Source organism: Bubalus kerabau, chromosome 4, assembly GCF_029407905.1.
Source record: "Bubalus kerabau isolate K-KA32 ecotype Philippines breed swamp buffalo chromosome 4, PCC_UOA_SB_1v2, whole genome shotgun sequence".
Lineage (NCBI taxonomy): Eukaryota > Metazoa > Chordata > Mammalia > Artiodactyla > Bovidae > Bubalus > Bubalus kerabau.
The window spans coordinates 4701202-4714483 of NC_073627.1; positions in this window are offsets into that span (position 1 = coordinate 4701202).

Here is a 13282-nt window from a genome sequence, read left to right on the forward strand (position 1 = left end):
TTCCTGAGCACGTCTCCCTCTAAATGCCTCCTGGGTTTGGACGGCTTCTGTCCTGTAGCCCTGTCATCTGGGAGTCCTTTATTTCAGGTGCACAAATGGTGCAAAAGAGAAAAGGCAGACAGACTGAGAGACAGAGGGAAATAGAGGAACGGAGGGAGAGACGGAGATCACATAGAACTGAAGGCAAGAGACAAATGAACCGTTTTAAACAACACCTGACTGCCTAAGGACCCTAACCTTGCTGATTTCAACCTTCCATCTACAAACAAGTCTGCTACACAATTGCTGCATCTTTGTAAATTACACACACTGCTTTTAAAGCCTAAAGAATTAGACAATAGACATGTCAAAATATAAACGGCCAAAGCCTAATTCATCCAGCAAAGAGTTAAGTGTAAATCACCAGTAGAAAACACAATCACATTTCTAGCAAATGATAAAGTACTTTCTTTAAATGTCTTCTCCTGCTCTTCCATCACCGCAGGCAAGTGACTATACAGGGGTTTTAAAAGGTCTTCCTAACTAGTGACCTGCAATGTTAAAAACAAGACAATGAACCCAAAATGAAGTCATGGATGCTAAGCCATCAAGACTTAATTAGTTTCAGCTCTCCCAGGAATGAATCTCAAACCAGTCAATCAGCATCATTAGATCATCTGCGAGATAGACACTGCCCACCCCCCACGGCCAAAAGAAAGTAACTTTGCAAAAGCCAACCTGATTTTCACCACTACAACTACCTTTCTGCCCCTGCTGCCTCCAGTCTGATCAGATGCTGCCTGATTGAAAGAGATTTTTGCCCAAATACACTCTTAGAATGTTTAATATGCCTCAGTTTCCCTTTGGACAGTGCTGGTGTCAGAAGAGGGGATGGAAGGAGCCCCCAGAGCCCCCACAACAACGAGCCACCAGGCTCAGGTACCTGCTGAGCTGTGGGGCGGGACGTGCTCTCTGCTTCTGGGGGTGATGGATGTAGCCGTCCCTCGGGTCCAGGCTCCGAAGGTCCCAGGTCATGAGCCGCCAGACTGAACGCTTCTTTTTCTAGTGAGTCTGGACACGTGCCAGAACTGGACGGGGCTGGCGGAAGAAACTCAACAGGCCGTGTGTCACGTGGGCTCTGATTTCAGACTGGGCCCTGCGTCCCACTGGGCGCAGAGTCAGGTGAGCTCTGAGGTCAGACTGGGGCAGACTTAGAAACCCGGCTGGACTGGCGTGGACCGGATTCGACCTACCAACCCAAGGGGTGTTTAATCAGCCTAGGACCAACTTAAGCTGGATTGGATCCAGAGTAAGACCTCAGGTGAATAAAATGTCGCCATAAGGTTGAGCAAGTCCATTAGCCTAGCAAAGGTAACCTTGAATTGTAAGGGCCGCCTTGGAGCACTTCCAGCCATCTTCCATAAACTTGATGTGTATGAGGTGCCCTGGAGAGAAGAGAGGATCTCGGCCAAGCGTCCACTATACAGGGCAGATGTTTAGAAGGATAGATGGAGGAATAGAGAGAGAGATTTGGTGGTGGTGTTTTTCTTAAGTAGATCTATGGTCAGAAGTTGGGCAACTGGAAGCTGACATTCAGAGCCTGAAAGGAATTTTTTTAGGCCTTCTCCCCTAAGCTAGACTGAAACTATGTGCCCAGAGGGAAAGAAAAACATTCTGAAGCCTTCATGGAAGGATTTACCAAAACATTCCAAAGACACAGCTCTAAACCTAGAACGTAGGCGTTTCAGGACCTCCATCTTAGTTGGAGGTCCTCCGTCTGCTATAAATAAAAGACGTAAACGGAAGATGCTGCTGCACCTGGATGGGAGCTTCAGCGCCTCACAGTTGTTATAGGTTTGATCTTCTCTGCCCTGTAATCTCATGCTTCCTATTTGAGTCCCCTTGATTGTTGTTTTTTAAAAGTTTTTCTAACCTCTGAGTCCAGCTTCCCAGGTGGCGCTAGTGGTAAAGAACCTGCCTGCCAATGCAGGAGACCTAAGGGACTCAGTTGGATCCCTTGGTCAGGAGGATCCCCTGGAGGAGGGCATGGCAACCCGCTCCAGTCTTCTTGCCTGGAGAACCCCATGGACAGAGGAGCCTGGCGGGCTACAGTCTATGGGGTCGCAAAGAGTCGGACACGACTGAGCGACTCAGCCCTCAGACACACACAGGAACCTCTGAGTCCATGCTGCAAGATAAGAATTTAGAGTGCATGTTCCCTTTCCACCTACCAATTCATCACAGGCTAGCATATGCAATCGTTCTGTGTCAATTCAGGTCCTCCAGGTAGGGGACACAGAGATGGAACTAGAAGTGGAGAGATTTACTCACTGCAAGGCAGAAGGGAGATAGAGCAGGGAAAGTGAGTCTCATCCAGGGCTGACACCTACAAAAGGAAAGGGGGAAGGGAGGGGCCCAGACTGCCCTGCAGCTCTGAGACGTCTCGGCCAGCCAGTGGAGAGCCAGGAGCAAAGACAAGTGGGCAGAAATGGCCCCTCACAGTCCCGCTGTTTCGCTCAGTCGTCAGCTGGATGAGCCCGGGGAGAGCATGGCTTCCCGTGAATGCTGTGCAGATCCCAAAGGAATGTGTGTATCATGGGATGTTTCCCAAGTTTTGTTTGACACAGATTATTTACTTTACATTTTGAAGGTCCTCAGTGTGCCTGTTTTATCATTTCATGTATAATACACACATATCTGGACACATGCCTGTGTGCACGCTAAGTCACTCAGTCGTGTCCGACTCTTTACGACCCCATGGACCGTAGCTCTCCAGGCTCCTCTGTCCATGGGATTCTCCAGGCAAGAATACTGGAGTGGGTCGCCATGCCTTTCTCCAGGGGTCTTCCCATCCCAGGGATTGAAGCCAGGTCTTTCATGACTCCTGCGTTGGCAGGCAGGTTCTGTGCCAGTCGTGCCACCTGGGAAGCCCATACATGTGTATATACAATATATATCTACATGTAAGTTGTTCAGCATGAATTTGCCGAGCTCTCATTCTCGTCTGTATTGGATGATAGAAATGCCTGATTTCAGTGCCCACGTCCGGCCTTTGTGCTATGTCTTCTCCGTCAATTTCACTTACCTCTAATATTCCTAGAGTAAGTCTACAGGGTTTTAGCAAAAGTGTACACCAGTACTAGGCTGGCCACAAAGTTCATTTGGGCGTCTTCCTAACAGTGGAGGGAAAAATACGAAGGAACTTTCTGACCAACCAATAGTTTATATTCTCCAAACGTTCACATCTGAGAACGTTTTGCTTTCGCTCCTGAGCGCATACATGACATGCTATGGACGGTTTGAATCTGTGCTTTTATCACTCCCAGCTCCGCAGGAATTACAAACTTATCTTAGCATTAAGTATCACTGAGGAGAAAGAATTTCCTTTTTTCCTTTGTACATAACCTAGATTTTCTGCTTGAGTGCATAGAGAACTTTTTTTAAATCTCTGAAATGCATATGCTTTGTCAAAGTACATTTATGTGTGATTCCTACTCTTTTAAGTGCATTTTCAAGTCATCTTACCTGGAAATTTAATAGTCTCATTTATTTATAGATTTGAACCTCCTTTAAAAACAGGAATCATTTCTTTAATATCTCTAATAATCTAATAATCACTTCTATTCATTATTTATTTCTTTTACCTAGGTGCAAAATCACTGATGTTGTTACTTTTTTGTCTGAAAATAAACTGGAAATAAATACTTTTATGATTCTCAATGTCAGCTTTAAAGTTCTAAGAGCTATTTTTCAAGCCATACCACTAAGCCTTAAGTTTAAAGCACCGTCCTGAATGTCACCCCATTCCTTCACTTTTATTTCTTACCCAGTCTCAAGCACTCCTCTGGGAAGCAGAAAGAGGTCTCTTAATCATCTGTATTTTATTAAGTGTCTAATAGACTATAGGAGAAAGCCAATTCTCTGTTTTCCCAACATTTCAGCTGAGTACCAGGATTTGGGGCCAAACAAATTACAGCAAACCATTTTCTCTAAGAAAAAAAAAAGCCTCTGGAGTTCTATAATGTCCGAAACAGAGCAGACAAACCTTGGGTGTTTAGAGACCTTTTCTGAAAGACTCTCCCATCATAAACCAAAGGCAAGTCAATTCATCTCAGAAAAGACGAAAGGGTGAGTCAATGTGGCTGTCATTTGAACTTTACAGCTCTGGGGAGTCTCCTCGTTTCTAACCTGAGTCCTAGACCACTAAGCCATCTTCCCGAGTGGATTTATTTGCCTCTTTTATTTCCTTGGCTAAAAATGTCTGAGTCACTCTAAACCAAACACTGCAAGAATCTCTACTTTTTTTAAAAGAGCATTAAAACCGCATCTATTGATTTGGTGAGATGTTGGAAACTCTTTTGTTCCCTGAAAATTGTAAAGGATTTTATTTGATTCCGGGACTGTCAACAGAAGGGATGAAAAAAGGCAACATCGTCAGCCTCTCCGCCCCAAAACCCTCCCCATTGCGCCGTCACCTCCTAGGTGGACCTTTCCAACTGCTCCCAGAAGTATGCACGAATCAGACACCTGAAAAGACTGGACAAGCAGGGCTTCACCTACAACATACCTAATCCAAGCAAAACGCGAGAGCAGACTTCAGACGCACAGGAGAGCATCCATTCATTCACTTACTCCCTTAGTCATCAAACATCTGCTGAGCACCTCCTGTGTCTACTCCTCCTCAGAATGCTCCTGCTGCAAAGATGAACAAGACCGGGCCCTTGAGGACAATCTAGACACGGCTGTCACATCTTCATAATCAGGATTATGAAGAGGCGAAGGAAGAAGGCAGGCAGGAGGAGGAGGGAAGTATTCTTATTCCCACTTTACAGATGACAAATCTTAGGCATAAGCAGGTAAAGGAGCATACCCAGCACACGATATTTGTAACAGGCAGGCTTGAGTGGGCCTTCAGCATACCCAATAAGGGCTTCCCAGATGGCTCAGTGGTGCAGAATCTGCCTACCAATGCAAGAGACATAGGAGACACAGGTTTGACCTTTTTGTCTACAAGATCCCCTGGAGGAGGAAATGGCAACCCACTCCAGTATCCTTGCCTGGAAAATCATATGGACAGAGGAGCCTGGTGGGCTGCAGCCCATCGGGTCGCAAAGGGTCAGACACGACTGAGCAGGCACGCATACATGATAAACCCCATCCTCTCCTATGTAAATAGGAGGCTGAACGAATAAATTACAGAAGGAATTCAGTATAACCACGTTTGCCCCTGGATTCAGCTGGAGTCACGGTCAAAGTCATGATCCAAACACTCTATCCTGTGGAACTGAGAGTTTCACGTATTTAGTTTCTGTCAGTTACTTTTGAAGGCTTATCAGGGTGTTTGACAGAAAAAAAAAAAAAAAATTGGGGGGACTTCCTTGGTGGTCCAGGGGCTAAGACTCCGTGCTCCCAGTGCAGGGGGCCTGGTTCGGCCCCAGGTCAGGGAACTAGATCCCACGTGCCCCAACCAAAGACCCACATGCCACAGCTAAAACCCGTCATAACCAAATAAATGAAAACTTTTTAAAAAACAACATATTTTCTTGTCCCTAAGATTCAGATATTCCATCCATTTACTGTGCAGCTGAATGACAGTGAGTGACGCACCAGGAACCCTACGTGTGCACTTTGGTGAAGAAAATGACACCTTAGTAATAGCTCTAGAAAGCGTCTTCATTCAACATACAGGAAATACAATTCTGGCACAGGGAAGGCATGCTGTTCATGTAGATCAAATGCCACTCTAACTCCCAAGGAACACAGAATCTGGGGAGACACAGGCACCTTCGTACCTGTTGTACAGTAAAGGCTCAGTGCTTAGTGGGGTGACGTACAGTCTGGGTCACCAGGGAGAGGAACAGGCAGCCGTCTGCTTTTCCTGTGTAGTTACTAATAGTCGCAACTTCCACTCTCAGAAACAGTCCCATTTGGATGGTAAATGGTAAGATGATCACCCGAGTATTAAGAGAGGTAGTCAGTGTATTAGGAAAAGACAATGCGAGAGCAACAAATTTTCCATGCGGGGAGGGGCTGGGGCTCTAAATTAGTCTGTTTTGTGGTTTAAGAGACATCTTTGTTTTGCATTTAACTTGCAAACCAAACTGTCCTGTGTTCACGTCCTGGCAGGCAAAGGAGTACCCCCAAAAGAAGATACCAGAAAACGTGAATGTACAAACCATGCTTGTTTCATTAAGTTGAACAATTCCCAAAAGACGTTTCAGATTTTTTTTAAATTTTTATCGGAGTATAGTGGCTTTACAATGGTGTGTCAGTTTCTACGGTAAAGCAAAATGACTCAGCTATACATACAACCCCTCTTTGGGGATTTCCTTCTTATTTAGGTCACCACAGGGTGCCGAGTAGAGCCCTGTGCTCTTCAGCAGCTGCTCGTTGGTGATGTTTTATGCACAGTATCAATAGTGTACACGTGCCAATCCCAGCCTCCCAGTTCACCCCCCTCCCTTCCCCCCTTGTACCCATATGTCTGTTCTCTGCCTCTGGGTCTCTATTTCTGACTGCAAATAGGTTCATCTGTACCGTGTTTCTAGATTCCACATATATCCATTAATATACGATATTTCTTTTTCTCTGACTTCACACTGTATGACAGTCTCTAGGTCCATTCACATCTCTGCAGATAATTTAAAAAAAAAAAAAGACATTTCTGAACGCCTATTACATCCCAGCAGTATATATATGCTACTAATGGTATGTGGATGGGTAGGTCATTGTCTTTCAAACTTAACTATAAGCACCTTACATTCTAGGACTAAAATACCTAAAAATCATGACACAATCAATACAAAGACGAAGTATGTATAGAGTATGAAGGGGAAAGAGGCATTACATTTAAGCTGGAGGTTCAGGGAAATCTCCTGGGAGAAATAATTGACCTGAACCTTGAGGTTCAGTTTTTAAAAAATGAAAGAAAAGAAATAGTTTTAAACAATTTCATGAATTAAATTTAAAAGGTGAAAAGCTATGGTTTTTCCAGTAGTCATGTATGGATGTGAGAGTTTGACTGTGAAGAAAGCTGAGCACCAAAGAATTGATGCTTTTGAACTGTGGTGTTGGAGAAGACTCTTGAGAGTCCCTTGGACTGCAAGGAGATCCAACCAGTCCATTCTGAAGGAGATCAGGCCTGGGATTTCTTTGGAAGGAATGATGTTAAAGCTGAAACTCCAATACTTTGGCCACCTCATGCGAAGAGTTGACTCATTGGAAAAGACTCTGGTGCTGGGAAAGACTGAAGGTGGGAGGATAAGGGGCCAACAGAGGATGAGATGGTTGGATGGCATCACCAACTCAATGGACATGAGCTTGAGTAAACTCTGGGAGTTGGTGATGGACAGGGAGGCCTGGCATGCTGCAGTCCATGGGGTCGCAGAGTCGGACACGACTGAACGAATGAACCGAACTGAACTGAAAAAATTAGAATGGAATTCAGGAAAGAGAGCACAGTCACCCAGCCACCATCAGGCACACACTCTGCTCCACTCTGGAGGGAAGCACACACCCAGCAAACAAGCTCAGACACAGAACAGCTGAGACAGAGCTAGAAGATAAATTGCTGTTGTTTAGTTGCTCAGTTATGTCTGACTCTTTTGCAACCCCATGGACTGCAGCCTGACTGGCTCATCTGTCCATGGGATTTCCCAGGCAAGAATACTGAAGAGGGTTGCCATTTCCTCCTTCAGGGGATCGTTCCAACCCAGGGATGGAACCCCACGTCTCATGTGGCTCCTGCATTGCAGATGGATTCTTTGCCACTGAACCACTTAAGAAGCCCAGAAGCAAGTTCTGTAGTAGCCAAAATACTCAAAAGGGAACACTTGGCCATGAACACCAGCCTTGCAAATGGATCCTTCTAGAAGGACAGAAAAGTGGCAAAAACACAGCATCATCTCTCATCTCCCCAAAACCTCACCTGCTCATTAAAATTATGCTAAGAAGAAAACATGTCCAAGAACACTCTCCTATCCCCAGACCTCTGCGGCTCTCTGCCGTTTTACTTGCAAGAGAGAAGAGTGGAGTGGAGGGCTCGATAGGCTGACCTTGAGAAGCCACCAGGAAACCAGGAGGGAAAGACACGAAGTCTGGCTAACTCTCCCCACAGCAGCACACTTCAGGGAAGCAGAGAGAACGAGACAGTTTCTCCCAGCGCCATTGGCCTCCTTGACCACAATCCTCTGCAGAACTCAGAGAATATTGAAGTCGACCAGTTGGAACATCTTTTTTTTTTTTTTTTTAATCTTTTGGCCACGCTGTGCTCCATGTGGGATCTGGTTCCCCGACGAAAGATCAAACCTGCCCCTCACCCCCCGCAATGGCAGCGCAGATTCTTAAGCACTGGACCACTAGGAGGTCCCTGGAACATGTTTAAAACCTCTGAACTCAGCAGTCTGATACACCATAAAAAACACCCTTTCTCCCTTTAGTCATCAAAGAAAAAAATTAAACTATATAAAAGCAAGCCACTCTCCCGTGGTTCCGATTTTCAGAAAGATTAAAAGATGTCACAGAGTCAAAAGATGTGACCGACGCATTGCCTTCATGCGCAAGTTTTGGTGGGCTTCCCTGGTGACTCAGATAGTAAAGAATCTGCCTGCAATGCAGGAATCCAGGGTTCGATCTCCAGGTCAGGAAGATCCCCTGGATGAGGGCAGGGCAACAGATTCCAGTAGTCTTGCCTGGGGAATCCCCATGGACAGAGGAGCCTGGAGGGCTACAGTCCACGGGGTCGCAAAGAGTCGGACACGACTGAGCGACTAACGCACACACACATACCAAGCTTTCGGTGAAGAGTTTGCATAGAAACAGATCTCATCCCAAATTTAACAGGTTAAAAAAAAAAATCAGAAATCTTGTATTTTTTCCAGTATCAATATCACCAAAACCTATTCAACTGAAATAAAGACAGCGCTAAGAATAAAGTTGAGTTCTCTGCCAGGGTCACCGAAAGCACAGAAAGACTCTTGCTGAGAGATACGGGCAGTGAGTGGATCCCAGCAGCCGGGCAGAGAAATAACAATGGACACTGAGGTTTGTTTCTTTCCGAAAAACAGGACACGGGAGATATAAGACCCTGCGAAATTTTATTTTCAAAACAAGGCAGAACCCAACTGCAGCTCCCCAAGGAGAGCCGCCCTTCCCAGCACTGGGTCTGCATGAGGGGCCCTGGCAGGCTCTCTTTAGCAGAGGGTACAGCCAGCACAACAACCAAGCTGTGATTGGGAGCCCAGCGCAGCAGTTAATTAAGGCCACATCTTTTATTCTCCAGGGCAATTCAGCGCGGCTTGAATGAGCCCCAGAGCCAGTCTGCGGTGGGAATGTCTCCCTGGGCAGTGGGAGAATCCAGGCTCATCAGCATGACAATAGTGCCCAGGATGCACTTGGACTGATGTAATGGCCTGAGATGGGAGGTGGGGGATGAAAGCCTTGCTGCAGAAGCCTGGAGCGTTTGCAGCTGACTGGGGCTATTTCAGTGCATGAAATTCCTTCCCTCTTCCTTTTTTCCTTTTATGAGACATTTGCTAATTGGTAGAGCTCTGAAAACAATATACCATTAAGAATCCCTTTCCTTCCTCCCACCCCCACCCCACCCACTCCCATTTTTTTTTTTAAATCCCTGTTTCTTGCTTCACTGGAAATCTCAACTTTTGTTCTTGCCACTTGCATGAAGTCTTAATTTTTTCTATCTCTTAAACATGGAATTGATAAACAACCATTTGCTGAAAGAAACTCTGCACCCCATTCTTCCGTACCGAGGTTTCCCTAAATGCACTCTCCGCCTTGGAGAATATTGGCTGCAGTCCGGCTGCAGCTCATAGGTTTGCCTTGTACATGATACATTGATACAAAACATTTTGGAAAAGTGAGTCATGGAAAGTTAGTCTGATTTTTTTTCTTTTTTTTTTTGTTTTAATCACGAGAACCTATTTAAAGCTGGAGCATTTGAATCATTTCAGTTGACAGGGTAATGCTCAGAATGGAGGCAGCCTGGGGAGCTGCCATGTGGGAGCCTGGCAGTGGGTGTTTAGTTTTGCCACCAGCTCAGTGAGGGACTCGGGCAAGACAGCGTCCTCCTCTCAGCCCTGTGTCTCCATTGCTCGTCTGTCCAACGGGAGGGAGGAACTCGAGTCTTTCTAAGACCCGTCTGGCTGTAATGGCGCTTTAGTATGAATTGTCACATTTTCTCGATCTACATGAGACGTTAAGCGCTCATAGGCCAGAAAATTTGCAATGTAGTGGTTTCCTAAAAGAAAGAGATTTCCATATTCCGCCTTGAGTTTTAAAATTTGTGTGCATGCTCATTCTTGTTTGACTCTTTTGCGACCCCGTGGACTGTATGGCCCACCAGGCTCCTCTGTCCATGGGATCTCCAGCCAACAGTACTAGAGTGGGTTGCCATTTCCTCCTGCAGGGCATCAAACCTGAGTCTCTTGCGTCTCCTGCATTGGCAGGCAGATTCTTTCTTTACCACTAGTGCCGTGAGTGCGCTCAGCTCTTCTGCGTGCTGTGTCCCAGAGCCGCAGAGCACAGAAGATACCGTGCCCCAGTCCCGAGGCGCCAAAAAGGTCGGCAGCTGATGAAGAGACAAGAGCAGGATCACTTTAGGAGAAGGCTCTACACACACAGAGTTCTGAGACTAGGGTGGCTCTGAGGCAGGAGGTAGATGGGCCCACCGCCAGAGAGAGTAATCTGAGTGCATTGCCTGTGGACAGAAACTTCAGAACACCCATAACAGGGGACTCGAGAGGTGTGACGGTCAGTCCGCCTGAGTCTATCCACACGTACTGTGCTCTTTTTCCTCCTGATGAATACTTCACTTGTCTCAGCACCTTCAGTCTTTGTGGGGTTCTTTTCTGCAAAGCCTCGTCACTGACCACAGCCCTGGGCACTAGGGTTTGGTGCCCTCACGGCCGAGACTGGACCTCAGTCTCTGGCCAGGAACTGAAACCCAGCTTCGAGCCCTTGCGGACTGAGGCCACCCGAGATCTGCTCTGCATCCTGGCCTCCGTTTCCTGTGGTCCATCGTCCCCTCTATCCAACATTTTTAGGGCCACCAGGGGCTTCCCAGGTGGCGCAGTGGTAAAGAATCTCCAGTGCGGGAGACACAGAAGATGCGGATTTGATCCCTGGGCCAGGAAGATCCCCTGGAGAAGGGCATGGCAACCCACTCCAGTGTTCTTAACTGGAGAATCCCACGGACAGGGGAGCCTGGTGGGCTACAGTCCATGGGGTCACACAGAGTCGGACACGACTGAGCATGACAGAGATATTTGAAATTGTCTTTTCAGCATTTCCTAAAGTCAGATAATTTTTTTTAAGTGGTCTAGGGATATGGATTTATTTTTGAAATCATAGTCACTGTGACTTGATGGTCATTGAAAATATGGCACCATCTTTCCCCAGGACAAATTTCATTTTTGTAGAGACTAGTGAAAGTGTGAAAGCGGTCGTTGCTCAGTTGTGTCAGACTCTTTGTGACCCTGTGGACTGTAGCCCATCAGACTCCTCTGTCCATGGATTTCCCATGCAAGATACCCTTCTCTAAGGGATCTTCCCCACCCAGGGATTGAATCCAGGTCTCTTATATTGCAGGATTTTTTTACTGTCTGAGACACCAGGGAAGAGATCAGAGTCACCAAGAGATCTGGGAATCTGGGGTGAGAGGCGTGGCTCTTCAGGGAGTCTGGGAGCTCCCTGAAATTGTATACACTTTGAACATGTATTTCACACATATTACTGGGGACAGCATCCAGGACTTCATTGGCTAGCTTTGATGGTAACGGTGACTATCTTAAGATAAACAATCTGAAGATGCAAAGTAGACCTTGCTATGGACGATCATCTCTTCTTTCTTTTGATTATCAAAATAAACACTGTGAGGTCTCTCTAGACACTCCTGTAAAATTCCTGGTAATTATTTAAAGAACTAACTTCAGTTCTTCATCTTATTACTTTCTGAGATTTAACAGAAGAAAAGCAAAAAATAAACTTTCCAGAGCTATCAAATCCCCAGCCCCTCATATAAAATATAACATCTTAGCTGCAAAAATCCAGGGCGCTGTCACGGGTGACTTCAGTTCCAGGGTTATTTCAGGTGAGCCAGGCCTTTACTGTTCCCATCTTCTTACAAAGCAGCAGAATTCTAGTGCATCCCCCATCCTCCCTGCAAAGATCCCGTCATAGCATCCTGCAGAAAACCTCTTTGAACTTGGTAGGGGACTACTTTATTATCATTATTATGAAACTCTGGGGAAGAACGTAGCTCGCTTGATATTTTTCTCAGGCTCACATCTGAGGTTGAGTTAAAAGATACAAGATAAGTGTCTTTTTAAAGGTGCCAGATTTATCATCTGAATTTGCCTTGGCAAGGAAACACACACACATACACACACAGAGAGAGAGAGAGAGAGAGAGAGAGAGAGAGAGAGAGAAAGACAGCCGCAGTTGTCTCCTCCAAAGGGAAAGAGCCTGTCTCTGTCTTTTGGACGGTTTGCAGCTGGGAACACAATATGGTAAAATGAAGACTGAGCATCCCCGCCCCCGCCCCCAAAGTAGCCAAAGAAATCTTTGTCCAGCCCAGGTGTTGGCTGTGTCCTCTTCACTGACATCCTGTCTTGAATTATTCAGGTCCATTCATTAAGGATCCCGCATAGACACAATGAAGTCGTTAACTTTCCCCTCGGGAGACAGCGCAGAGCCCCCGGGGACCACAGGACAGGACCTCAGAGGGCCTCCCTGCGGAAAGCCGCCTGGTGGAGCTGATGCGAAGGCGAACGATTTGCAAAGAAGCGCTGGGCTGGGGGCCTCTCTGCTCAAGAAAGCGGAACCCCACTGCCCTGAAAAGTTATTCAACTGCAGAAGCAGCTCCCCTGGAGGATTCTCAGGGAGACGGAGGTGGGGAAGTACTGGGCGATTCCAGCTTAGTTTAGGGGTCTGTATAGAGTCCCCGGGGCACTTCAAAACCGCAGATGGATGTTGTATTTTGTGATGAGCACGCATTTGGTAGAAAGTGTGGATGAACTCCGGAGACTCTGGAGGGTGCGGGGGTGTGCAGGGGTTGGGAGCCGGTGAGCAGAGACAAAGTCTCAGCCTTGTGTCGTCGTGAGCCCTACAGTCGCGTCAGGGCAAACGCTGACGGAAGCCGTCCTCCTGGACAGGCGCCACGTAACCATCCGCCTGAGTTATTTTACGACCGGAGGTCCTGGTAAGAAGCACGGAACTGACAAGCCACCACCAACTGGAACAGTCTGGGAAAGGTCAAAGCGAGATGCCAGTCCATACGTCCGCCCAG